We start from the raw sequence: 25,771 nt of genomic DNA, 5'->3' as shown, positions 1-25,771 counted from the left end.
TTGCTGGGAGAAGTTCACAACCTGGAGTGGATGCTGGCACTTGCTGGGAGAAGCACACAACCTGGAGTGGATGCTGGCACTGGCTGGGAGAAGCACACAACCTGGAGTGGATGCTGGCACTTTCAGGGAGAAGCACACAACCTGGAGTGGATGCTGGCACTTGCTGGGAGAAGCACACAACCTGGAGTGGATGCTGGCACTTGCTGTGAGTAGTGCACAGCCTGGAGTGGATGCTGGCACTTGCTGGGAGAAGTACACAACCTGGAGTGGATGCTGGCACTTGCTGGGAGAAGCACACAACCTGGAGTGGATGCTGGCACTTGCTTGGAGAAGCACACAACCTGGAGTGGATGCTGGCACTTGCTGTGAGCAGTGCACAGCCTGGAGTGGATGCTGGCACATGCTGGGAGAAGTACCCAACCTGGAGTGGATGCTGGCACTTGCTGGGAGAAGCACACAACCTGGAGTGGATGCTGGCACTTGCTTGGAGAAGCACACAACCTGGAGTAGATGCTGGCACTTGCTGTGAGTAGTGCACAGCCTAGAGTGGATGCTGGCACTTGCTGGGAGATGTACACAACCTGGAGTGGATGCTGGCACTTGCTGGGAGAAGCACACAACCTGGAGTGGATGCTGGCACATGCTGGGAGAAGCACACAACCTGAAGTGGATGCTGGCACTTGCTGGGAGAAGCTCACAACCTGGAGTGGATGCTGGCACTTGCTGGAAAAAGCACACAACCTGGCGTGGATACTGGCACTTGCTGGGAGAAGCACGCAACCTGGAGTGGATGCTGGCACTTGCTGGGAAAAGCAAATAGCCTGGAATAGTACAAAGTCAGCGGAAGTAGCAAAACAAACTGAGCTAGGCTAGAATAGATGCAGACACACTGAGCCAGGAGTCAGGAAGCAGTTCTCAGAAGAGGTTTTTCTGGCAATGGGCTGACCTCCATAACATGTCTAAATAAGGCGCCATGGACCTGCACAGGTCAGATGATCGGATACCACAACCTGGAGTGGATGCTGGCACTTGCTGGGAGAAGCACACAACCTGGAGTGGATGCTGGCACTTGCTGGGAGAAGCACACAACCTGGAGTGGATGCTGGCAGAGTGGATGCTGGCACTTGCTGTGAGTAGTGCACAGCCTGGAGTGGATGCTGGCACTTGCTGGGAGAAGTACACAACCTGGAGTGGATGCTGGCACTTGCTGGGAGAAGCACCCAACCTGGAGTGGATGCTGGCACTTGCTGTGAGTAGTGCACAGCCTGGAGTGGATGCTGGCACTTGCTGGGAGAAGCACACAACCTGGAGTGGATGCTGGCACTTGCTGTGAGTAGTGCACAGCCTGGAGTGGATGCTGGCACTTGCTGGGAGAAGTACACAACCTGGAGTGGATGCTGGCACTTGCTGGGAGAAGCACAAAACCTGGAGTGAATGCTGGCACTTGCTGGGAGAAGCACACAACCTGGAGTGGATGCTGGCAGTTGCTTGGAGAAGCACACAACCTGGAGTGGATGCTGGCACTTGCTGTGAGAAGTGCACAGCCTGGAGTGGATGCTGGCACTTGCTGGGAGAAGTACACAACCAGGAGTGGATGCTGGCACTTGCTGGGAGAAGCACACAACCTGGAATGGATGCTGGCACTTGCTGGGAGAAGCACACAACCTGGAGTGGATGCTGGCACTTGCTGGGAGAAGCACACAACCTGGAGTGGATGCTGGCACTTGCTGGGAGAAGCATACAACCTGGAGTGGATGCTGGCACTTGCTGGGAGAAGCACACAACCTGGAGTGGATGCTGGCACTTGCTGGGAAAAGCAAACAGCCTGGAATAGTACAAAGTCAGCGGAAGTATCAAAACAAACTGAGCTAATCTAGAATAGATGCAGACACACTGAGCCAGGAGTCAGGAAGCATGTCTCAGTAGAGGTTTTTCTGGCAATGGGCTGACCTCCATAACATGTCTAAATAATGCGCCATGGACCTGCACAGGTCAGATGATCGGATACCACAACCTGGAGTGGATGCTGGCACATGCTGGGAGAAGCACACAACCTGGAGTGGATGCTGGCACTTGCTGGGAGAAGCACACAACCTGGAGTGGATGCTGGCACTTGCTGTGAGAAGCACACAACCTGGAGTGGATGCTTGCACTTGCTTGGAGAAGCACACAACCTGGAGTGGATGCTGCAACTTGCTGTGAGTAGTGCACAGCCTGGAGTGGATGCTGGCACTTGCTGGGAGAAGTACACAACCTGGAGTGGATGCTGGCACTTGCTGGGAGAAGCACACAACCTGGTGTGGATGCTGGCACTTGCTGGGAGAAGCACACAACCTGGAGTGGATGCTGGCACTTGCTGGGAGAAGCATACAACCTGGAGTGGATGCTGGCACTTGCTGGGAGAAGCACACAACCTGGAGTGGATGCTGGCAGTTGCTTGGAGAAGCACACAACCTGGAGTGGATGCTGGCACTTGCTGTGAGTAGTGCACAGCCTGGAGTGGATGCTGGCACTTGCTGGGAGAAGTACACAACCTGGAGTGGATGCTGGCACTTGCTGGGAGAAGCACCCAACCTGGAGTGGATGCTGGCACTTGCTGTGAGTAGTGCACAGACTGGAGTGGATGCTGGCACTTGCTGGGAGAAGCACACAACCTGGAGTGGATGCTGGCACTTGCTGTGAGTAGTGCACAGCCTGGAGTGGATGCTGGCACTTGCTGGGAGAAGTACACAACCTGGAGTGGATGCTGGCACTTGCTGGGAGAAGCACACAACCTGGAGTGAATGCTGGCACTTGCTGGGAGAAGCACACAACCTGGAGTGGATGCTGGCAGTTGCTTGGAGAAGCACACAACCTGGAGTGGATGCTGGCACTTGCTGTGAGTAGTGCACAGCCTGGAGTGGATGCTGGCACTAGCTGGGAGAAGCACACAACCTGGAGTGGATTCTGGCACTTGCTGGGAGAAGCACACAACCTGGTATGGATGCTGGCACTTGCTGGGAGAAGCACACAACCTGGAGTGGATGCTGGCAGTTGCTTGGAGAAGCACACAACCTGGAGTGGATGCTGGCACTTGCTGTGAGTAGTGCACAGCCTGGAGTGGATGCTGGCACTTGCTGGGAGAAGTACACAACCTGGAGTGGATGCTGGCACTTGCTGGGAAAAGCAAACAGCCTGGAATAGTACAAAGTCAGCGGAAGTAGCAAAACAAACTGAGCTAGGCTAGAATAGATGCAGACACACTGAGCCAGGAGTCAGGAAGCAGTTCTCAGAAGAGGTTTTTCTGGCAATGGGCTGACCTCCATAACAGGTCTAAATAAGGCGCCATGGACCTGCACAGGTCAGATGATCGGATACCACAACCTGGAGTGGATGCTGGCACATGCTGGGAGAAGCACACAACCTGGAGTGGATGCTGGCACTTGCTGGGAGAAGCACACAACCTGGAGTGGATGCTGGCACTTGCTGGGAGAAGCACACAACCTGGAGTGGATGCTTGCACTTGCTTGGAGAAGCACACAACCTGGAGTGGATGCTGGCACTTGCTGTGAGTAGTGCACAGCCTGGAGTGGATGCTGGCACTTGCTGGGAGAAGTACACAACCTGGAGTGGATGCTGGCACTTGCTGGGAGAAGCACACAACCTGGAGTGGATGCTGGCACTTGCTGGGAGAAGCATACAACCTGGAGTGGAAGCTGGCACTTGCTGGGAGAAGCACACAACCTGGAGTGGATGCTGGCACTTGCTGGGAGAAGCACACAACCTGGAGTGGATGCTGGCACTTGCTGGGAGAAGCTCACAACCTGGAGTGGATGCTGGCACTTGCTGGAAAAAGCACACAACCTGGAGTGGATGCTGGCACTTGCTGGGAGAAGCTCACAACCTGGAGTGGATGCTGACACCTGCTGGAAAAAGCACACAACCTGGAGTGGATGCTGGCAGTTGCTTGGAGAAGCACACAACCTGGAGTGGATGCTGGCACTTGCTGTGAGTAGTGCACAGCCTGGAGTGGATGCTGGCACTTGCTGGGAGAAGTACACAACCTGGAGTGGATGCTGGCACTTGCTGGGAGAAGCACACAACCTGGAGTGGATGCTGGCACTTGCTGGGAGAAGCACACAACCTGGAGTGGATGCTGGCACTTGCTGTGAGTAGTGCACAGCCTGGAGTGGATGCTGGCACTTGCTGGGAGAAGTACACAACCTGGAGTGGATGCTGGCACTTGCTGGGAGAAGCACAAAACCTGGAGTGAATGCTGGCACTTGCTGGGAGAAGCACACAACCTGGAGTGGATGCTGGCAGTTGCTTGGAGAAGCACACAACCTGGAGTGGATGCTGGCACTTGCTGTGAGTAGTGCACAGCCTGGAGTGGATGCTGGCACTTGCTGGGAGAAGTACACAACCTGGAGTGGATGCTGGCACTTGCTGGGAAAAGCAAACAGCCTGGAATAGTACAAAGTCAGCGGAAGTAGCAAAAACAAACTGAGCTAGGCTAGAATAGATGCAGACACACTGAGCCAGGAGTCAGGACGCAGTTCTCAGAAGAGGTTTTTCTGGGAATGGGCTGACCTCCATAACAGGTCTAAATAAGGCGACATGGACCTGCACAGGTCAGATGATCGGATACCACAACCTGGAGTGGATGCTGGCACATGCTGGGAGAAGCACACAACCTGGAGTGGATGCTGGCACTTGCTGGGAGAAGCACACAACCTGGAGTGGATGCTGGCACTTGCTGGGAGAAGCACACAACCTGGAGTGGATGCTTGCACTTGCTTGGAGAAGCACACAACCTGGAGTGGATGCTGGCCCTTGCTGTGAGTAGTGCACAGCCTGGAGTGGATGCTGGCACTTGCTGGGAGAAGTACACAACCTGGAGTGGATGCTGGCACTTGCTGGGAGAAGCACACAACCTGGAGTGGATGCTGGCACTTGCTGGGAGAAGCACACAACCTGGAGTGGATGCTTGCACTTGCTGGGAGAAGCATACAACCTGGAGTGGATGCTGGCACTTGCTGGGAGAAGCACACAACCTGGAGTGGATGCTGGCACTTGCTGGGAGAAGCACACAACCTGGAGTGGATGCTGGCACTTGCTGGGAGAAGCTCACAACCTAGAGTGGATGCTGGCACTTGCTGGAAAAAGCACACAACCTGGAGTGGATGCTGGCACTTGCTGGGAGAAGCTCACAACCTGGAGTGGATGCTGGCACTTGCTGGAAAAAGCACACAACCTGGAGTGGATGCTGGCAGTTGCTTGGAGAAGCACACAACCTGGAGTGGATGCTGGCACTTGCTGTGAGTAGTGCACAGCCTGGAGTGGATGCTGGCACTAGCTGGGAGAAGCACACAACCTGGAGTGGATGCTGGCACTTGCTGGGAGAAGCACACAACCTGGAGTGGATGCTGGCACTTGCTGGGAGAAGCACACGACCTGGAGTGGATACTGGCACTTGCTGGGAGAAGCACACAACCTGGAGTGGATGCTGGCACTTGCTGTGAGTAGTGCACAGCCTGGAGTGGATGCTTTCACTTGCTGGGAGAAGTACACAACCTGGAGTGGATGCTGGCACTTGCTGGGAGAAGCACAAAACCTGGAGTGAATGCTGGCACTTGCTGGGAGAAGCACACAACCTGGAATGGATGCTGGCAGTTGGTTGGAGAAGCACACAACCTGGAGTGGATGCTGGCACTTGCTGTGAGTAGTGCACAGCCTGGAGTGGATGTTGGCACTTGCTGGGAGAAGTACACAACCTGGAGTGGATGCTGGCACTTGCTGGGAGAAGCACACAACTTGGAGTGGATGCTGGCAATTGCTGTGAGTAGTGCACAGCCTGGAGTGGATGCTGGCACTTGCTGGGAGAAGCACACAACCTGGAGTGGATGCTGGCACTTGCTGGGAGAAGCACACAACCAGGAGTGGATGCTGGCACTTGCTTGGAGAAGCACACAACCTGGAGTGGATGCTGGCACTTGCTGGGAGAAGCACACAACCTGGAGTTGATGCTGGCACTTGCTGGGAGAAGCACACAACCTGGAGTGGATGCTGGCACTTGCTGGGAGAAGCACACAACCAGGAGTGGATGCTGGCACTTGCTTGGAGAAGCACACAACCTGGAGTGGATGCTGGCACTTGCTGTGAGCAGTGCACAGCCTGGAGTGGATGCTGGCACTTGCTGGGAGAAGTACACAACCTGGAGTGGATGCTGGCACTTGCTGGGAGAAGCACACAATCTGGAGTGGATGCTGGCAGTTGCTTGGAGAAGCACACAACCTGGAGTGGATGCTGGCACTTGCTGTGAGTAGTGCACAGCCTGGAGTGGATGCTGGCACTTGCTGGGAGAAGTACACAACCTGGAGTGGATGCTGGCACTTGCTGGGAGAAGCACCCAACCTGGAGTGGATGCTGGAACTTGCTGTGAGTAGTGCACAGCCTGGAGTGGATGCTGGCACTTGCTGGGAGAAGCACACAACCTGGAGTGGATGCTGGCACTTGCTGTGAGTAGTGCACAGCCTGGAGTGGATGCTGGCACTAGCTGGGAGAAGTACACAACCTGGAGTGGATGCTGGCACTTCCTGGGAGACGCACACAACCTGGAGTAAATGCTGGCACTTGCTGGGAGAAGCACACAACCTGGAGTGGATGCTGGCACTTGCTGGGAGAAGCACACAACCTGGAGTGGATGCTGGCACTTGCTGGGAGAAGCACACAACCTGGAGTGGATGCTGGCACTTGCTGGGAGAAGCACACAACCTGGAGTGGATGCTGGCACTTGCTGTGAGTAGTGCACAGCCTGGAGTGGATGCTGGCACTTGCTGGGAGAAGTACACAACCTGGAGTGGATGCTGGCACTTGCTGGGAGAAGCACAAAACCTGGAGTGAATGCTGGCAGTTGCTGGGAGAAGCACACAACCTGGAGTGGATGCTGGCAGTTGCTTGGAGAAGCACACAACCTGGAGTGGATGCTGGCACTTGCTGTGAGTAGTGCACAGCCTGGAGTGGATGCTGGCACTAGCTGGGAGAAGCACACAACCTGGAGTGGATGCTGGCACTTGCTGGGAGAAGCACACAACCTGGAGTGGATGCTGGCACTTGCTGGGAGAAACACACAACCTGGAGTGGATGCTGGCACTTGCTGGGAGAAGCACACAACCTGGAGTGGATGCTGGCACTTGCTGTGAGTAGTGCACAGCCTGGAGTGGATGCTGGCACTAGCTGGGAGAAGCACACAACCTGGAGTGGATGCTGGCACTTGCTGGGAGAAGCACACAACCTGGAGTGGATGCTGGCACTTGCTGGGAGAAGCACACAACCTGGAGTGGATGCTGGCACTTGCTGGGAGAAGCACACAACCTGGAGTGGATGCTGGCAGTTGCTTGGAGAAGCACACAACCTGGAGTGGATGCTGGCACTTGCTGTGAGTAGTGCACAGCCTGGAGTGGATGCTGGCACTTGCTGGGAGAAGTACACAACCTGGAGTGGATGCTGGCACTTGCTGGGAGAAGCACCCAACCTGGAGTGGATGCTGGCACTTGCTGTGAGTAGTGCACAGCCTGGAGTGGATGCTGGCACTTGCTGGGAGAAGCACACAACCTGGAGTGGATGCTGGCACTTGCTGTGAGTAGTGCACAGCCTGGAGTGGATGCTTTCACTTGCTGGGAGAAGTACACAACCTGGAGTGGATGCTGGCACTTGCTGGGAGAAGCACAAAACCTGGAGTGAATGCTGGCACTTGCTGGGAGAAGCACACAACCTGGAGTGGATGCTGGCAGTTGCTTGGAGAAGCACACAACCTGGAGTGGATGCTGGCACTTGCTGTGAGTAGTGCACAGCCTGGAGTGGATGCTGGCACTTGCTGGGAGAAGCACACAACTTGGAGTGGATGCTGGCACTTGCTGTGAGTAGTGCACAGCCTGGAGTGGATGCTGGCACTTGCTGGGAGAAGCACACAACCTGGAGTGGATGCTAGCACTTGCTTGGAGAAGCACACAACCTGGAGTGGATGCTGGCACTTGCTGGGAGAAGCACACAACCAGGAGTGGATGCTGGCACTTGCTTGGAGAAGCACACAACCTGGAGTGGATGCTGGCACTTGCTGGGAGAAGCACACAACCTGGAGTTGATGCTGGCACTTGCTGGGAGAAGCACACAACCTGGAGTGGATGCTGGCACTTGCTGGGAGAAGCACACAACCAGGAGTGGATGCTGGCACTTGCTTGGAGAAGCACACAACCTGGAGTGGATGCTGGCACTTGCTGTGAGCAGTGCACAGCCTGGAGTGGATGCTGGCACTTGCTGGGAGAAGTACACAACCTGGAGTGGATGCTGGCACTTGCTGGGAGAAGCACACAACCTGGAGTGGATGCTGGCACTTGCTGGGAGAAGTACACAACCTGGAGTGGATGCTGGCACTTGCTGGGAGAAGCATACAACCTGGAGTGGATGCTGGCACTTGCTGGGAGAAGCACACAACCTGGAGTGGATGCTGGCACTTGCTGGGAAAAGCAAACAGCCTGGAATAGTACAAAGTCAGCGGAAGTATCAAAACAAACTGAGCTAATCTAGAATAGATGCAGACACACTGAGCCAATAGATGCAGACACACAGGAGTCAGGAAGCATGTCTCAGAAGAGGTTTTTCTGGCAATGGGCTGACCTCCATAACAGGTCTAAATAAGGCGCCATGGACCTGCACAGGTCAGATGATCGGATACCACAACCTGGAGTGGATGCTGGCACATGCTGGGAGAAGCACACAACCTGGAGTGGATGCTGGCACTTGCTGGGAGAAGCACACAACCTGGAGTGGATGCTGGCACTTGCTGGGAGAAGCACACAACCTGGAGTGGATGCTTGCACTTGCTTGGAGAAGCACACAACCTGGAGTGGATGCAGCAACTTGCTGTGAGTAGTGCACAGCCTGGAGTGGATGCTGGCACTTGCTGGGAGAAGTACACAACCTGGAGTGGATGCTGGCACTTGCTGGGAGAAGCACACAACCTGGAGTGGATGCTGGCACTTGCTGGGAGAAGCACACAACCTGGAGTGGATGCTGGCACTTGCTGGGAGAAGCATACAACCTGGAGTGGATGCTGGCACTTGCTGTGAGAAGCACACAACCTGGAGGGGATGCTGGCACTTGCTGGGAGAAGCACACAACCTGGAGTGGATGCTGGAACTTGCTGTGAGTAGTGCAGAGCCTGGAGTGGATGCTGGCACTTGCTGGGAGAAGTAAACAACCTGGAGTGGATGCTGGCACTTGCTGGGAGAAGCACACAACCTGGAGTGAATGCTGGCACTTGCTGGGAGAAGCACACAACCTGGAGTGGATGCTGGCAGTTGCTTGGAGAAGCACACAACCTGGAGTGGATACTGGCACTTGCTGTGAGTAGTGCACAACCTGGAGTGGATGCTGGCACTAGCTGGGAGAAGCACACAACCTGGAGTGGATGCTGGCACTTGCTGGGAGAAGCACACAACCTGGAGTGGATGCTGGCACTTGCTGTGAGTAGTGCACAGCCTGGAGTGGATGCTGGCACTTGCTGGGAGAAGTACACAACCTGGAGAGGATGCTGGCACTTGCTGGGAGAAGCACAAAACCTGGAGTGAATGCTGGCACTTGCTGGGAGAAGCACACAACCTGGAGTGGATGCTGGCAGTTGCTTGGAGAAGCACACAACCTGGAGTGGATGCTGGCACTTGCTGTGAGTACTGCACAGCCTGGAGTGGATGGTGGCACTTGCTTGGAGAATTACACAACCTGGAGTGGATGCTGGCACTTGCTGGGAGAAGCACACAACCTGGAGTGGATGCTGGCACTTACTGTGAGTAGTGCACAGCCTGGAGTGGATGCTGGCACTTGCTGGGAGAAGCACATAACCTGGAGTGGATGCTAGCACTTGCTTGGAGAAGCACACAACCTGGAGTGGATGCTGGCACTTGCTGGGAGAAGCACACAACCAGAAGTGGATGCTGGCACTTGCTTGGAGAAGCACACAACCTGGAGTGGATGCTGGCACTTGCTGGGAGAAGCACACAACCTGGAGTGGATGCTGGCACTTGCTGGGAGAAACACACAACCTGGAGTGGATGCTGGCACTTGCTGGGAGAAGCACACAACCTGGAGTGGATGCAGGCACTTGCTTGGAGAAGCACACAACCTGGAGTGGATGCTGGCACTTGCTGTGAGCAGTGCACAGCCTGGAGTGGATGCTGGCACTTGCTGGGAGAAGTACACAACCTGGAGTGGATGCTGGCACTTGCTGGGAGAAGCACACAACCTGGAGTGGAAGCTGGCACTTGCTGGGAGAAGTACACAACCTGGAGTGGATGCTGGCACTTGCTGGGAGAAGCACACAACCTGGAGTGGATGCTGGCACTTGCTGGGAGAAGCATACAACCTGGAGTGGATGCTGGCACTTGCTGGGAGAAGCACACAACCTGGAGTGGATGCTGGCACTTGCTGGGAAAAGCAAACAGCCTGGAATAGTACAAAGTCAGCGGAAGTATCAAAACAAACTGAGCTAATCTAGAATAGATGCAGACACACTGAGCCAGGAGTCAGGAAGCAGGTCTCATAAGAGGTTTTTCTGGCAATGGGCTGACCTCCATAACAGGTCTAAATAAGGCGCCATGGACCTGCACAGGTCAGATGATTGGATACCACAACCTGGAGTGGATTCTGGCACATGCTGGGAGAAGCACACAACCTGGAGTGGATGCTGGCACTTGCTGGGAGAAGCACACAACCTGGAGTGGATGCTGGCACTTGCTGGGAGAAGCACACAACCTGGAGTGGATGCTTGCACTTGCTTGGAGAAGCACACAACCTGGAGTGGATGCTGTAACTTGCTGTGAGTAGTGCACAGCCTGGAGTGGATGCTGGCACTTGCTGGGAGAAGTACACAACCTGGAGTGGATGCTGGCACTTGCTGGGAGAAGCACACAACCTGGAGTGGATGCTGGCAGTTGCTGGGAGAAGCACACAACCTGGAGTGGATGCTGGCACTTGCTGGGAGAAGCACACAACCTGGAGTGGATGCTGGCACTTGCTGTTAGAAGCACACAACCTGGAGTGGATGCTGGCACTTGCTGGGAGAAGCACACAACCTGGAGTGGATGCTGGCACTTGCTGGGAGTAGTGCACAGCCTGGAGTGGATGCTGGCACTTGCTGGGAGAAGTACACAACCTGGAGTGAATGCTGGCACTTGCTGGGAGAAGCACACAACCTGGAGTGGATGCTGGCAGTTGCTTGGAGAAGCACACAACCTGGAGTGGATGCCAGCACTTGCTGTGAGTAGTGCACAGCCTGGAGTGGATGCTGGCACTTGCTGGGAGAAGTACACAACCTGGAGTGGATGCTGGCACTTGCTGGGAGAAGCACCCATCCTGGAGTGGATGCTGGCACTTGCTGTGAGTAGTGCACAGCCTGGAGTGGATGCTGGCACTAGCTGGGAGAAGCACACAACCTGGAGTGGATGCTGGCACTTGCTGGGAGAAGCACACAACCTGGAGTGGATGCTGGCACTTGCTGGGAGAAGCACACAACCTGGAGTGGATGCTGGCACTTGCTGGGAGAAGCACACAACCTGGAGTGGATGCTGGCACTTGCTGTGAGTAGTGCACAGCCTGGAGTGGATGCTGGCACTTGCTGGGAGAAGTACACAACCTGGAGTGGATGCTGGCACTTGCTGGGAGAAGCACAAAACCTGGAGTGAAGGCTGGCACTTGCTGGGAGAAGCACACAACCTGGAGTGGATGCTGGCAGTTGCTTGGAGAAGCACACAACCTGGAGTGGATGCTGGCACTTGCTGTGAGTAGTGCACAGCCTGGAGTGGATGCTGGCACTTGCTGGGAGAAGTACACAACCTGGAGTGGATGCTGGCACTTGCTGGGAGAAGCACACAACCTGGAGTGGATGCTGGCACTTGCTGTGAGTAGTGCACAGCCTGGAGTGGATGCTGGCACTTGCTGTTAGAAGCACACAACCTGGAGTGGATGCTAGCACTTGCTTGGAGAAGCACACAACCTGGAGTGGATGCTGGCACTTGCTGGGAGAAGCACACAACCTGGAGTGGATGCTGGCACTTACTGTGAGTAGTGCACAGCCTGGAGTGGATGCTGGCACTTGCTGGGAGAAGCACATAACCTGGAGTGGATGCTAGCACTTGCTTGGAGAAGCACACAACCTGGAGTGGATGCTGGCACTTGCTGGGAGAAGCACACAACCAGAAGTGGATGCTGGCACTTGCTTGGAGAAGCACACAACCTGGAGTGGATGCTGGCACTTGCTGGGAGAAGCACACAACCTGGAGTGGATGCTGGCACTTGCTGGGAGAAACACACAACCTGGAGTGGATGCTGGCACTTGCTGGGAGAAGCACACAACCTGGAGTGGATGCAGGCACTTGCTTGGAGAAGCACACAACCTGGAGTGGATGCTGGCACTTGCTGTGAGCAGTGCACAGCCTGGAGTGGATGCTGGCACTTGCTGGGAGAAGTACACAACCTGGAGTGGATGCTGGCACTTGCTGGGAGAAGCACACAACCTGGAGTGGAAGCTGGCACTTGCTGGGAGAAGTACACAACCTGGAGTGGATGCTGGCACTTGCTGGGAGAAGCACACAACCTGGAGTGGATGCTGGCACTTGCTGGGAGAAGCATACAACCTGGAGTGGATGCTGGCACTTGCTGGGAGAAGCACACAACCTGGAGTGGATGCTGGCACTTGCTGGGAAAAGCAAACAGCCTGGAATAGTACAAAGTCAGCGGAAGTATCAAAACAAACTGAGCTAATCTAGAATAGATGCAGACACACTGAGCCAGGAGTCAGGAAGCAGGTCTCATAAGAGGTTTTTCTGGCAATGGGCTGACCTCCATAACAGGTCTAAATAAGGCGCCATGGACCTGCACAGGTCAGATGATTGGATACCACAACCTGGAGTGGATTCTGGCACATGCTGGGAGAAGCACACAACCTGGAGTGGATGCTGGCACTTGCTGGGAGAAGCACACAACCTGGAGTGGATGCTGGCACTTGCTGGGAGAAGCACACAACCTGGAGTGGATGCTTGCACTTGCTTGGAGAAGCACACAACCTGGAGTGGATGCTGTAACTTGCTGTGAGTAGTGCACAGCCTGGAGTGGATGCTGGCACTTGCTGGGAGAAGTACACAACCTGGAGTGGATGCTGGCACTTGCTGGGAGAAGCACACAACCTGGAGTGGATGCTGGCAGTTGCTGGGAGAAGCACACAACCTGGAGTGGATGCTGGCACTTGCTGGGAGAAGCACACAACCTGGAGTGGATGCTGGCACTTGCTGTTAGAAGCACACAACCTGGAGTGGATGCTGGCACTTGCTGGGAGAAGCACACAACCTGGAGTGGATGCTGGCACTTGCTGGGAGTAGTGCACAGCCTGGAGTGGATGCTGGCACTTGCTGGGAGAAGTACACAACCTGGAGTGAATGCTGGCACTTGCTGGGAGAAGCACACAACCTGGAGTGGATGCTGGCAGTTGCTTGGAGAAGCACACAACCTGGAGTGGATGCCAGCACTTGCTGTGAGTAGTGCACAGCCTGGAGTGGATGCTGGCACTTGCTGGGAGAAGTACACAACCTGGAGTGGATGCTGGCACTTGCTGGGAGAAGCACCCATCCTGGAGTGGATGCTGGCACTTGCTGTGAGTAGTGCACAGCCTGGAGTGGATGCTGGCACTAGCTGGGAGAAGCACACAACCTGGAGTGGATGCTGGCACTTGCTGGGAGAAGCACACAACCTGGAGTGGATGCTGGCACTTGCTGGGAGAAGCACACAACCTGGAGTGGATGCTGGCACTTGCTGGGAGAAGCACACAACCTGGAGTGGATGCTGGCACTTGCTGTGAGTAGTGCACAGCCTGGAGTGGATGCTGGCACTTGCTGGGAGAAGTACACAACCTGGAGTGGATGCTGGCACTTGCTGGGAGAAGCACAAAACCTGGAGTGAAGGCTGGCACTTGCTGGGAGAAGCACACAACCTGGAGTGGATGCTGGCAGTTGCTTGGAGAAGCACACAACCTGGAGTGGATGCTGGCACTTGCTGTGAGTAGTGCACAGCCTGGAGTGGATGCTGGCACTTGCTGGGAGAAGTACACAACCTGGAGTGGATGCTGGCACTTGCTGGGAGAAGCACACAACCTGGAGTGGATGCTGGCACTTGCTGTGAGTAGTGCACAGCCTGGAGTAGATGCTGGCACTTGCTGTTAGAAGCACACAACCTGGAGTGGATGCTAGCACTTGCTTGGAGAAGCACACAACCTGGAGTGGATGCTGGCACTTGCTGGGAAAAGCACACAACCAGGAGTGGATGCTGGCACTTGCTTGGAGAAGCACACAACCTGGAGTGGATGCTGGCACTTGCTGGGAGAAGCACACAACCTGGAGTTGATGCTGGCACTTGCTGGGAGAAGCACACAACCTGGAGTGGATGCTGGCACTTGCTGGGAGAAGCACACAACCTGGAGTGGATGCTGGCACTTGCTTGGAGAAGCACACAACCTGGAGTGGATGCTGGCACTTGCTGTGAGCAGTGCACAGCCTGGAGTGGATGCTGGCACTTGCTGGGAGAAGTACACAACCTGGAGAGGATGCTGGCACTTGCAGGGAGAAGCACACAACCTGGAGTGGATGCTGGCACTTGCTGGGAGAAGTACACAACCTGGAGTGGATGCTGGCACTTGCTGGGAGAATCACACAACCTGGAGTGGATGCTGGCACTTGCTGGGAGAAGCATACAACCTGGAGTGGATGCTGGCACTTGCTGGGAGAAGCACACAACCTGGAGTGGATGCTGGCAGTTGCTGGGAAAAGCAAACAGCCTGGAATAGTACAAAGTCAGCGGAAGTATCAAAACAAACTGAGCTAATCTAGAATAGATGCAGACACACTGAGCCAATAGATGCAGACACACAGGAGTCAGGAAGCATGTCTCAGAAGAGGTTTTTCTGGCAATGGGCTGACCTCCATAACAGGTCTAAATAAGGCACCATGGACCTGCACAGGTCAGATGATCAGATACCACAACCTGGAGTGGATGCTGGCACATGCTGGGAGAAGCAAGCAACCTGGAGTGGATGCTGGCACTTGCTGGGAGAAGCACACAACCTGGAGTGGATGCTGGCACTTGCTGGGAGAAGCACACAACCTGGAGTGGATGCTTGCACTTGCTTGGAGAAGCACACAACCTGGAGTGGATGCTGGTACTTGCTGGGAGAAGCACACAACCTGGAGTGTATGCTGGCACTTGCTGTGAGTAGTGCACAGCCTGGAGTGGATGCTGGCACTTGCTGGGAGAAGTACACAACCTGGAGTGGATGCTGGCACTTGCTGGGAGAAGCACACAACCTGGAGTGAATGCTGGCACTTGCTGGGAGAAGCACACAACCTGGAGAGGATGCTGGCACTTGCTGTGAGTAGTGCACAGCCTGGAGTGGATGCTGGCCCTTGCTGGGAGAATTACACAACCTGGAGTGGATGCTGGCACTTGCTGGGAGAAGCACACAACCTGGAGTGGATGCTGGCACTTGCTGTGAGTAGTGCACAGCCTGGAGTGGATGCTGGCACTTGCTGGGAGAAGCACACAACCTGGAGTGGATGCTAGCACTTGCTTGGAGAAGCACACAACCTGGAGTGGATGCTGGCACTTGCTGGGAGAAGCACACAACCAGGAGTGGATGCTGGCACTTGCTTGGAGAAGAACACAACCTGGAGTGGATGCTGGCACTTGCTGGGAGAAGCACACAACCTGGAGTGGATGCTGGCACTTGCTGGGAGAAGCACACAACCTGGAGTGGATGCTGGCACTTGCTGGGAGAAGCACACAACCTGGAGTGGATGCTGGCACTTGCTTGGAGAAGCACACAACCTGGAGTGGATGCTGGCATTTGCTGTGAGCAGTGCACAGCCTGGAGTGGATGCTGGCACTTGCTGGGAGAAGTACACAACCTGGAGTGGATGCTGGCACTTGCTGGGAGAAGCACACAACCTGGAGTGGATGCTGGCACTTGCTGGGAGAAGTACACAACCTGGAGTGGATGCTGGCACTTGCTGGGAGAAGCACACAACGTGGAGTGGATGCTGGCACTTGCTGGGAATAGCATACAACCTGGAGTGGATGCTGGCACTTGCTGGGAGAAGCACACAACCTGGAGTGGATGCTGGCACTTGCTGGGAAAAGCAAACAGCCTGGAATAGTACAAAGTCAGCGGAAGTATCAAAACAAACTGAGCTAAACTAGAATAGATGCAGACACACTGAGCCAGGAGTCAGGAAGCAGGTCTCATAAGAGGTTTTTCTGGCAATGGGCTGACCTCCATAACAAGTCTAAATAAGGCGCCATGGACCTGCACAGGTCAGATGATCGGATACCACAACCTGGAGTGGATGCTGGCACATGCTGGGAGAAGCACACAACCTGGAGTGGATGCTGGCACTTGCTGGGAGAAGCACACAACCTGGAGTGGATGCTGGCACTTGCTGGGAGAAGCACACAACCTGGAGTGGATGCTGTAACTTGCTGTGAGTAGTGCACAGCCTGGAGTGGATGCTGGCACTTGCTGGGAGAAGTACACAACCTGGAGTGGATGCTGGCACTTGCTGGGAGAAGCACACAACCTGGAGTGGATGCTGTCACTTGCTGGGAGAAGCATACAACCTGGAGTGGATGCTGGCACTTGCTGGGAGAAGCATACAACCTGGAGTGGATGCTGGCACTTGCTGGGAGAAGCACACAACCTGGAGTGGATGCTGGCACTTGCTGGGAGAAGCACACAACCTGGAGTGGATGCTGGCACTTGCTGTGAGTAGTGCACAGCCTGGAGTGGATGCTGGCACTTGCTGGGAGAAGTACACAACCTGGAGTGAATGCTGGCACTTGCTGGGAGAAGCACACAACCTGGAGTGGATGCTGGCAGTTGTTTGGAGAAGCACACAACCTGGAGTGGATGCCGGCACTTGCTGTGAGTAGTGCACAGCCTGGAGTGGATGCTGGCGCTTGCTGTGAGTAGTGCACAGCCTGGAGTGGATGCTGGCACTTGCTGGGAGAAGCACACAACCTGGAGTGGATGCCGGCACTTGCTGTGAGTAGTACACAGCCTGGAGTGGATGCTGGCACTTGCTGGGAGAAGTACACAACCTGGAGTGGATGCTGGCACTTGCGGGGAGAAGCACACAACCTGGAGTGAAGGCTGGCACTTGCTGGGAGAAGCACACAACCTAGAGTGGATGCTGGCAGTTGCTTGGAGAAGCACACAACCTGGAGTGGATGCTGGCACTTGCTGTGAGTAGTGCACAGCCTGGAGTGGATGCTGGCACTAGCTGGGAGAAGCACACAACCTGGAGTGGATGCTGGCACTTGCTGGGAGAAGCACACAACTTGGAGTGGATGCTGGCACATGCTGGGAGAAGCACACAACCTGGAGTGGATGCTGGCACTTGCTGGGAGAAGCACACAACCTGGAGTGGATGCTGGCACTTGCTGTGAGTAGTGCACAGCCTGGAGTGGATGCTGGCACTTGCTGGGAGAAGTACACAACCTGGAATGGATGCTGGCACTTGCTGGGAGAAGCACAAAACCTGGAGTGAATGCTGGCACTTGCTGGGAGAAGCACACAACCTGGAGTGGATGCTGGCAGTTGCTTGGAGAAGCACACAACCTGGAGTGGATGCTGGCACTTGCTGTGAGTAGTGCACAGCCTGGAGTGGATGCTGGCACTTGCTGGGAGAAGTACACAACCTGGAGTGGATGCTGGCACTTGCTGGGGGAAGCACACAACCTGGAGTGGATGCTGGCACTTGCTGTGAGTAGTGCACAGCCTGGAGTGGATGCTGGCACTTGCTGGGAGATGCACACAACCTGGAGTGGATGCTAGCACTTGCTTGGAGAAGCACACAACCTGGAGTGGATGCTGGCACTTGCTGGGAGAAGCACACAACCAGGAGTGGATGCTGGCACTTGCTTGGAGAAGCACACAACCTGGAGTGGATGCTGGCACTTGCTGGGAGAAGCACACAACCGGGAGTGGATGCTGGCACTTGCTGGGAGAAGCACACAACCTGGAGTGGATGCTGGCACTTGCTGGGAGAAGCACACAACCTGGAGTGGATGCTGGCACTTGCTTGGAGAAGCACACAACCGGGAGTGGATGCTGGCACTTGCTGTGAGCAGTGCACAGCCTGGAGTGGATGCTGGCACTTGCTGGGAGAAGTACACAACCTGGAGTGGATGCTGGCAGTTGCTGGGAGAAGCACACAACCTGGAGTGGATGCTGGCACTTGCTGGGAGAAGTACACAACCTGGAGTGGATGCTGGCACTTGCTGGGAGAAGCACACAACCTGGAGTGGATGCTGGCACTTGCTGGGAGAAGCATACAACCTGGAGTGGATGCTGGCACTTGCTGGGAGAAGCACACAACCTGGAGTGGATGCTGGCACTTGCTGGGAAAAGCAAACAGCCTGGAATAGTACAAAGTCAGCGGAAGTATCAAAACAAACTGAGCTAATCTAGAATAGATGCAGACACACTGAGCCAGGAGTCAGGAAGCAGGTCTCAGAAGAGGTTTTTCTGGCAATGGGCTGACCTCCATAACAGGTCTAAATGAGGCGCCATGGACCTGCACAGGTCAGATGATCGGATACCACAATCTGGAGTGGATGCTGGCACATGCTGGGAGAAGCACACAACCTGGAGTGGATGCTGGCACTTGCTGGGAAAAGCACACAACCTGGAGTGGATGCTGGCACTTGCTGGGAGAAGCACACAACCTGGAGTGGATGCTTGCACTTGCTGGGAGAAGCACACAACCTGGAGTGGATGCTTGCACTTGCTGGGAGAAGCACACAACCTGGAGTGGATGCTGCAACTTGCTGTGAGTTGTGCACAGCCTGGAGTGGATGCTGGCACTTGCTGGGAGAAGTACACAACCTGGAGTGGATGCTGGCACTTGCTGGGAGAAGCACACAACCTGGAGTGGATGCTGGCACTTGCTGGGAGAAGCACACAACCTGGAGTGGATGCTGGCACTTGCTGGGAGAAGCACACAACCTAGAGTGGATGCTGGCAGTTGCTTGGAGAAGCACACAACCTGGAGTGGATGCTGGCACTTGCTGTGAGTAGTGCACAGCCTGGAGTGGATGCTGGCACTAGCTGGGAGAAGCACACAACCTGGAGTGGATGCTGGCACTTGCTGGGAGAAGCACACAACTTGGAGTGGATGCTGGCACATGCTGGGAGAAGCACACAACCTGGAGTGGATGCTGGCACTTGCTGGGAGAAGCACACAACCTGGAGTGGATGCTGGCACTTGCTGTGAGTAGTGCACAGCCTGGAGTGGATGCTGGCACTTGCTGGGAGAAGTACACAACCTGGAGTGGATGCTGGCACTTGCTGGGAGAAGCACAAAACCTGGAGTGAATGCTGGCACTTGCTGGGAGAAGCACACAACCTGGAGTGGATGCTGGCAGTTGCTTGGAGAAGCACACAACCTGGAGTGGATGCTGGCACTTGCTGTGAGTAGTGCACAGCCTGGAGTGGATGCTGGCACTTGCTGGGAGAAGTACACAACCTGGAGTGGATGCTGGCACTTGCTGGGGGAAGCACACAACCTGGAGTGGATGCTGGCACTTGCTGTGAGTAGTGCACAGCCTGGAGTGGATGCTGGCACTTGCTGGGAGACGCACACAACCTGGAGTGGATGCTAGCACTTGCTTGGAGAAGCACACAACCTGGAGTGGATGCTGGCACTTGCTGGGAGAAGCACACAACCAGGAGTGGATGCTGGCACTTGCTTGGAGAAGCACACAACCTGGAGTGGATGCTGGCACTTGCTGGGAGAAGCACACAACCTGGAGTGGATGCTGGCACTTGCTGGGAGAAGCACACAACCTGGAGTGGATGCTGGCACTTGCTGGGAGAAGCACACAACCTGGAGTGGATGCTGGCACTTGCTTGGAGAAGCACACAACCGGGAGTGGATGCTGGCACTTGCTGTGAGCAGTGCACAGCCTGGAGTGGATGCTGGCACTTGCTGGGAGAAGTACACAACCTGGAGTGGATGCTGGCAGTTGCTGGGAGAAGCACACAACCTGGAGTGGATGCTGGCACTTGCTGGGAGAAGTACACAACCTGGAGTGGATGCTGGCACTTGCTGGGAGAAGCACACAACCTGGAGTGGATGCTGGCACTTGCTGGGAGAAGCATACAACCTGGAGTGGATGCTGGCACTTGCTGGGAGAAGCACACAACCTGGAGTGGATGCTGGCACTTGCTGGGAAAAGCAAACAGCCTGGAATAGTACAAAGTCAGCGGAAGTATCAAAACAAACTGAGCTAATCTAGAATAGATGCAGACACACTGAGCCAGGAGTCAGGAAGCAGGTCTCAGAAGAGGTTTTTCTGGCAATGGGCTGACCTCCATAACAGGTCTAAATGAGGCGCCATGGACCTGCACAGGTCAGATGATCGGATACCACAACCTGGAGTGGATGCTGGCACATGCTGGGAGAAGCACACAACCTGGAGTGGATGCTGGCACTTGCTGGGAAAAGCACACAACCTGGAGTGGATGCTGGCACTTGCTGGGAGAAGCACACAACCTGGAGTGGATGCTTGCACTTGCTGGGAGAAGCACACAACCTGGAGTGGATGCTGCAACTTGCTGTGAGTTGTGCACAGCTTGGAGTGGATGCTGGCACTTGCTGGGAGAAGTACACAACCTGGAGTGGATGCTGGCACTTGCTGGGAGAAGCACACAACCTGGAGTGGATGCTGGCACTTGCTGGGAGAAGCACACAACCTGGAGTGGATGCTGGCACTTGCTGGGAGAAGCATACAACCTGGAGTGGATGCTGGCACTTGCTGGGAGAAGCACACAACCTGGAGTGGATGCTGGCACTTGCTGGGAGAAGCACACAACCTGGAGTGGATGCTGGCACTTGCTGTGAGTAGTGCACAGCCTGGAGTGGATGCTGGCACTTGCTGGGAGAAGCACACAACCTGGAGTGGATGCTGGCTCTTGCTTGGAGAAGCACACAACCTGGAGTGGATGCTGGCACTTGCTGTGAGCAGTGCACAGCCTGGAGTGGATGCTGGCACTTGCTGGGAGAAGTACACAACCTGGAGTGGATGCTGGCAGTTGCTGGGAGAAGCACACAACCTGGAGTGGATGCTGGCACTTGCTGGGAGAAGTACACAACCTGGAGTGGATGCTGGCACTTGCTGGGAGAAGCACACAACCTGGAGTGGATGCTGGCACTTGCTGGGAGAAGCATACAATCTGGAGTGGATGCTGGCACTTGCTGGGAGAAGCACACAACCTGGAGTGGATGCTGGCACTTGCTGGGAAAAGCAAACAGCCTGGAATAGTACAAAGTCAGCGGAAGTATCAAAACAAACTGAGCTAAACTAGAATAGATGCAGACACACTGAGCCAGGAGTCAGGAAGCAGGTCTCATAAGAGGTTTTTCTGGCAATGGGCTGACCTCCATAACAGGTCTAAATAAGGCGCCATGGACCTGCACAGGTCAGATGATCGGATACCACAACCTGGAGTGGATGCTGGCACAGGCTGGGAGAAGCACACAACCTGGAGTGGATGCTGGCACTTGCTGGGAGAAGCACACAACCTGGAGTGGATGCTGGCACTTGCTGGGAGAAGCACACAACCTGGAGTGGATGCTTGCACTTGCTTGGAGAAGCACACAACCTGGAGTGGATGCTGTAACTTGCTGTGAGTAGTGCACAGCCTGGAGTGGATGCTGGCACTTGCTGGGAGAAGTACACAACCTGGAGTGGATGCTGGCACTTGCTGGGAGAAGCACACAACCTGGAGTGGATGCTGGCACTTGCTGGGAGAAGCACACAACCTGGAGTGGATGCTGGCACTTGCTGTGAGTAGTGCACAGCCTGGAGTGGATGCTGGCACTTGCTGGGAGAAGCACACAACCTGGAGTGGATGCTGGCTCTTGCTTGGAGAAGCACACAACCTGAAGTGGATGCTGGCACTTGCTGTGAGCAGTGCACAGCCTGGAGTGGATGCTGGCACTTGCTGGGAGAAGTACACAACCTGGAGTGGATGCTGGCAGTTGCTGGGAGAAGCACACAACCTGGAGTGGATGCTGGCAGTTGTTTGGAGAAGCACACAACCTGGAGTGGATGCCGGCACTTGCTGTGAGTAGTGCACAGCCTGGAGTGGATGCTGGCACTTGCTGTGAGTAGTGCACAGCCTGGAGTGGATGCTGGCACTTGCTGGGAGAAGCACACAACCTGGAGTGGATGCCGGCACTTGCTGTGAGTAGTACACAGCCTGGAGTGGATGCTGGCACTTGCTGGGAGAAGTACACAACCTGGAGTGGATGCTGGCACTTGCGGGGAGAAGCACACAACCTGGAGTGATTGCTGGCACTTGCTGGGAGAAGCACACAACCTAGAGTGGATGCTGGCAGTTGCTTGGAGAAGCACACAACCTGGAGTGGATGCTGGCACTTGCTGTGAGTAGTGCACAGCCTGGAGTGGATGCTGGCACTAGCTGGGAGAAGCACACAACCTGGAGTGGATGCTGGCACTTGCTGGGAGAAGCACACAACTTGGAGTGGATGCTGGCACATGCTGGAAGAAGCACACAACCTGGAGTGGATGCTGGCACTTGCTGGGAGAAGCACACAACCTGGAGTGGATGCTGGCACTTGCTGTGAGTAGTGCACAGCCTGGAGTGGATGCTGGCACTTGCTGGGAGAAGTACACAACCTGGAGTGGATGCTGGCACTTGCTGGGAGAAGCACAAAACCTGGAGTGAATGCTGGCACTTGCTGGGAGAAGCAGACAACCTGGAGTGGATGCTGGCAGTTGCTTGGAGAAGCACACAACCTGGAGTGGATGCTGGCACTTGCTGTGAGTAGTGCACAGCCTGGAGTGGATGCTGGCACTTGCTGGGAGAAGCACACAACCTGGAGTGGATGCTGGCATTTGCTGGGAGAAGCACACAACCTGGAGTGGATGCTTGCACTTGCTTGGAGAAGCACACAACCTGGAGTGGATGCTGTAACTTGCTGTGAGTAGTGCACAGCCTGGAGTGGATGCTGGCACTTGCTGGGAGAAGTACACAACCTGGAGTGGATGCTGGCACTTGCTGGGAGAAGCACACAACCTGGAGTGGATGCTGTCACTTGCTGGGAGAAGCACACAACCTGGAGTGGATGCTGGCACTTGCTGGGAGAAGCATACAACCTGGAGTGGATGCTGGCACTTGCTGGGAGAAGCACACAACCTGGAGTGGATGCTGGCACTTGCTGGGAGAAGCACACAACCTGGAGTGGATGCTGGCACTTGCTGTGAGTAGTGCACAGCCTGGAGTGGATGCTGGCACTTGCTGGGAGAAGTACACAACCTGGAGTGAATGCTGGCACTTGCTGGGAGAAGCACACAACCTGGAGTGGATGCTGGCAGTTGTTTGGAGAAGCACACAACCTGGAGTGGATGCCGGCACTTGCTGTGAGTAGTGCACAGCCTGGAGTGGATGCTGGCGCTTGCTGTGAGTAGTGCACAGCCTGGAGTGGATGCTGGCACTTGCTGGGAGAAGCACACAACCTGGAGTGGATGCCGGCACTTGCTGTGAGTAGTACACAGCCTGGAGTGGATGCTGGCACTTGCTGGGAGAAGTACACAACCTGGAGTGGATGCTGGCACTTGCGGGGAGAAGCACACAACCTGGAGTGAATGCTGGCACTTGCTGGGAGAAGCACACAACCTAGAGTGGATGCTGGCAGTTGCTTGGAGAAGCACACAACCTGGAGTGGATGCTGGCACTTGCTGTGAGTAGTGCACAGCCTGGAGTGGATGCTGGCACTAGCTGGGAGAAGCACACAACCTGGAGTAGATGCTGGCACTTGCTGGGAGAAGCACACAACTTGGAGTGGATGCTGGCACATGCTGGGAGAAGCACACAACCTGGAGTGGATGCTGGCACTTGCTGGGAGAAGCACACAACCTGGAGTGGATGCTGGCACTTGCTGTGAGTAGTGCACAGCCTGGAGTGGATGCTGGCACTTGCTGGGAGAAGTACACAACCTGGAGTGGATGCTGGCACTTGCTGGGAGAAGCACAAAACCTGGAGTGAATGCTGGCACTTGCTGGGAGAAGCACACAACCTGGAGTGGATGCTGGCAGTTGCTTGGAGAAGCACACAACCTGGAGTGGATGCTGGCACTTGCTGGGAGAAGTACACAACCTGGAGTGGATGCTGGCACTTGCTGGGGGAAGCACACAACCTGGAGTGGATGCTGGCACTTGCTGTGAGTAGTGCACAGCCTGGAGTGGATGCTGGCACTTGCTGGGAGATGCACACAACCTGGAGTGGATGCTAGCACTTGCTTGGAGAAGCACACAACCTGGAGTGGATGCTGGCACTTGCTGGGAGAAGCACACAACCAGGAGTGGATGCTGGCACTTGCTTGGAGAAGCACACAACCTGGAGTGGATGCTGGCACTTGCTGGGAGAAGCACACAACCTGGAGTGGATGCTGGCACTTGCTGGGAGAAGTACACAACCTGGAGTGAATGCTGGCACTTGCTGGGAGAAGCACACAACCTGGAGTGGATGCTGGCAGTTGTTTGGAGAAGCACACAACCTGGAGTGGATGCCGGCACTTGCTGTGAGTAGTGCACAGCCTGGAGTGGATGCTGGCGCTTGCTGTGAGTAGTGCACAGCCTGGAGTGGATGCTGGCACTTGCTGGGAGAAGCACACAACCTGGAGTGGATGCCGGCACTTGCTGTGAGTAGTACACAGCCTGGAGTGGATGCTGGCACTTGCTGGGAGAAGTACACAACCTGGAGTGGATGCTGGCACTTGCGGGGAGAAGCACACAACCTGGAGTGAATGCTGGCACTTGCTGGGAGAAGCACACAACCTAGAGTGGATGCTGGCAGTTGCTTGGAGAAGCACACAACCTGGAGTGGATGCTGGCACTTGCTGTGAGTAGTGCACAGCCTGGAGTGGATGCTGGCACTAGCTGGGAGAAGCACACAACCTGGAGTGGATGCTGGCACTTGCTGGGAGAAGCACACAACTTGGAGTGGATGCTGGCACATGCTGGGAGAAGCACACAACCTGGAGTGGATGCTGGCACTTGCTGGGAGAAGCACACAACCTGGAGTGGATGCTGGCACTTGCTGTGAGTAGTGCACAGCCTGGAGTGGATGCTGGCACTTGCTGGGAGAAGTACACAACCTGGAGTGGATGCTGGCACTTGCTGGGAGAAGCACAAAACCTGGAGTGAATGCTGGCACTTGCTGGGAGAAGCACACAACCTGGAGTGGATGCTGGCAGTTGCTTGGAGAAGCACACAACCTGGAGTGGATGCTGGCACTTGCTGTGAGTAGTGCACAGTCTGGAGTGGATGCTGGCACTTGCTGGGAGAAGTACACAACCTGGAGTGGATGCTGGCACTTGCTGGGGGAAGCACACAACCTGGAGTGGATGCTGGCACTTGCTGTGAGTAGTGCACAGCCTGGAGTGGATGCTGGCACTTGCTGGGAGACGCACACAACCTGGAGTGGATGCTAGCACTTGCTTGGAGAAGCACACAACCTGGAGTGGATGCTGGCACTTGCTGGGAGAAGCACACAACCAGGAGTGGATGCTGGCACTTGCTTGGAGAAGCACACAACCTGGAGTGGATGCTGGCACTTGCTGGGAGAAGCACACAAGCTGGAGTGGATGCTGGCACTTGCTGGGAGAAG

The sequence above is a fragment of the Taudactylus pleione genome, unplaced genomic scaffold (assembly GCF_031769625.1).
Source record: "Taudactylus pleione unplaced genomic scaffold, aTauple2 ptg000537l, whole genome shotgun sequence".
NCBI lineage: Eukaryota > Metazoa > Chordata > Amphibia > Anura > Myobatrachidae > Taudactylus > Taudactylus pleione.
Note: the sequence above shows the minus strand (reverse complement) of the source record.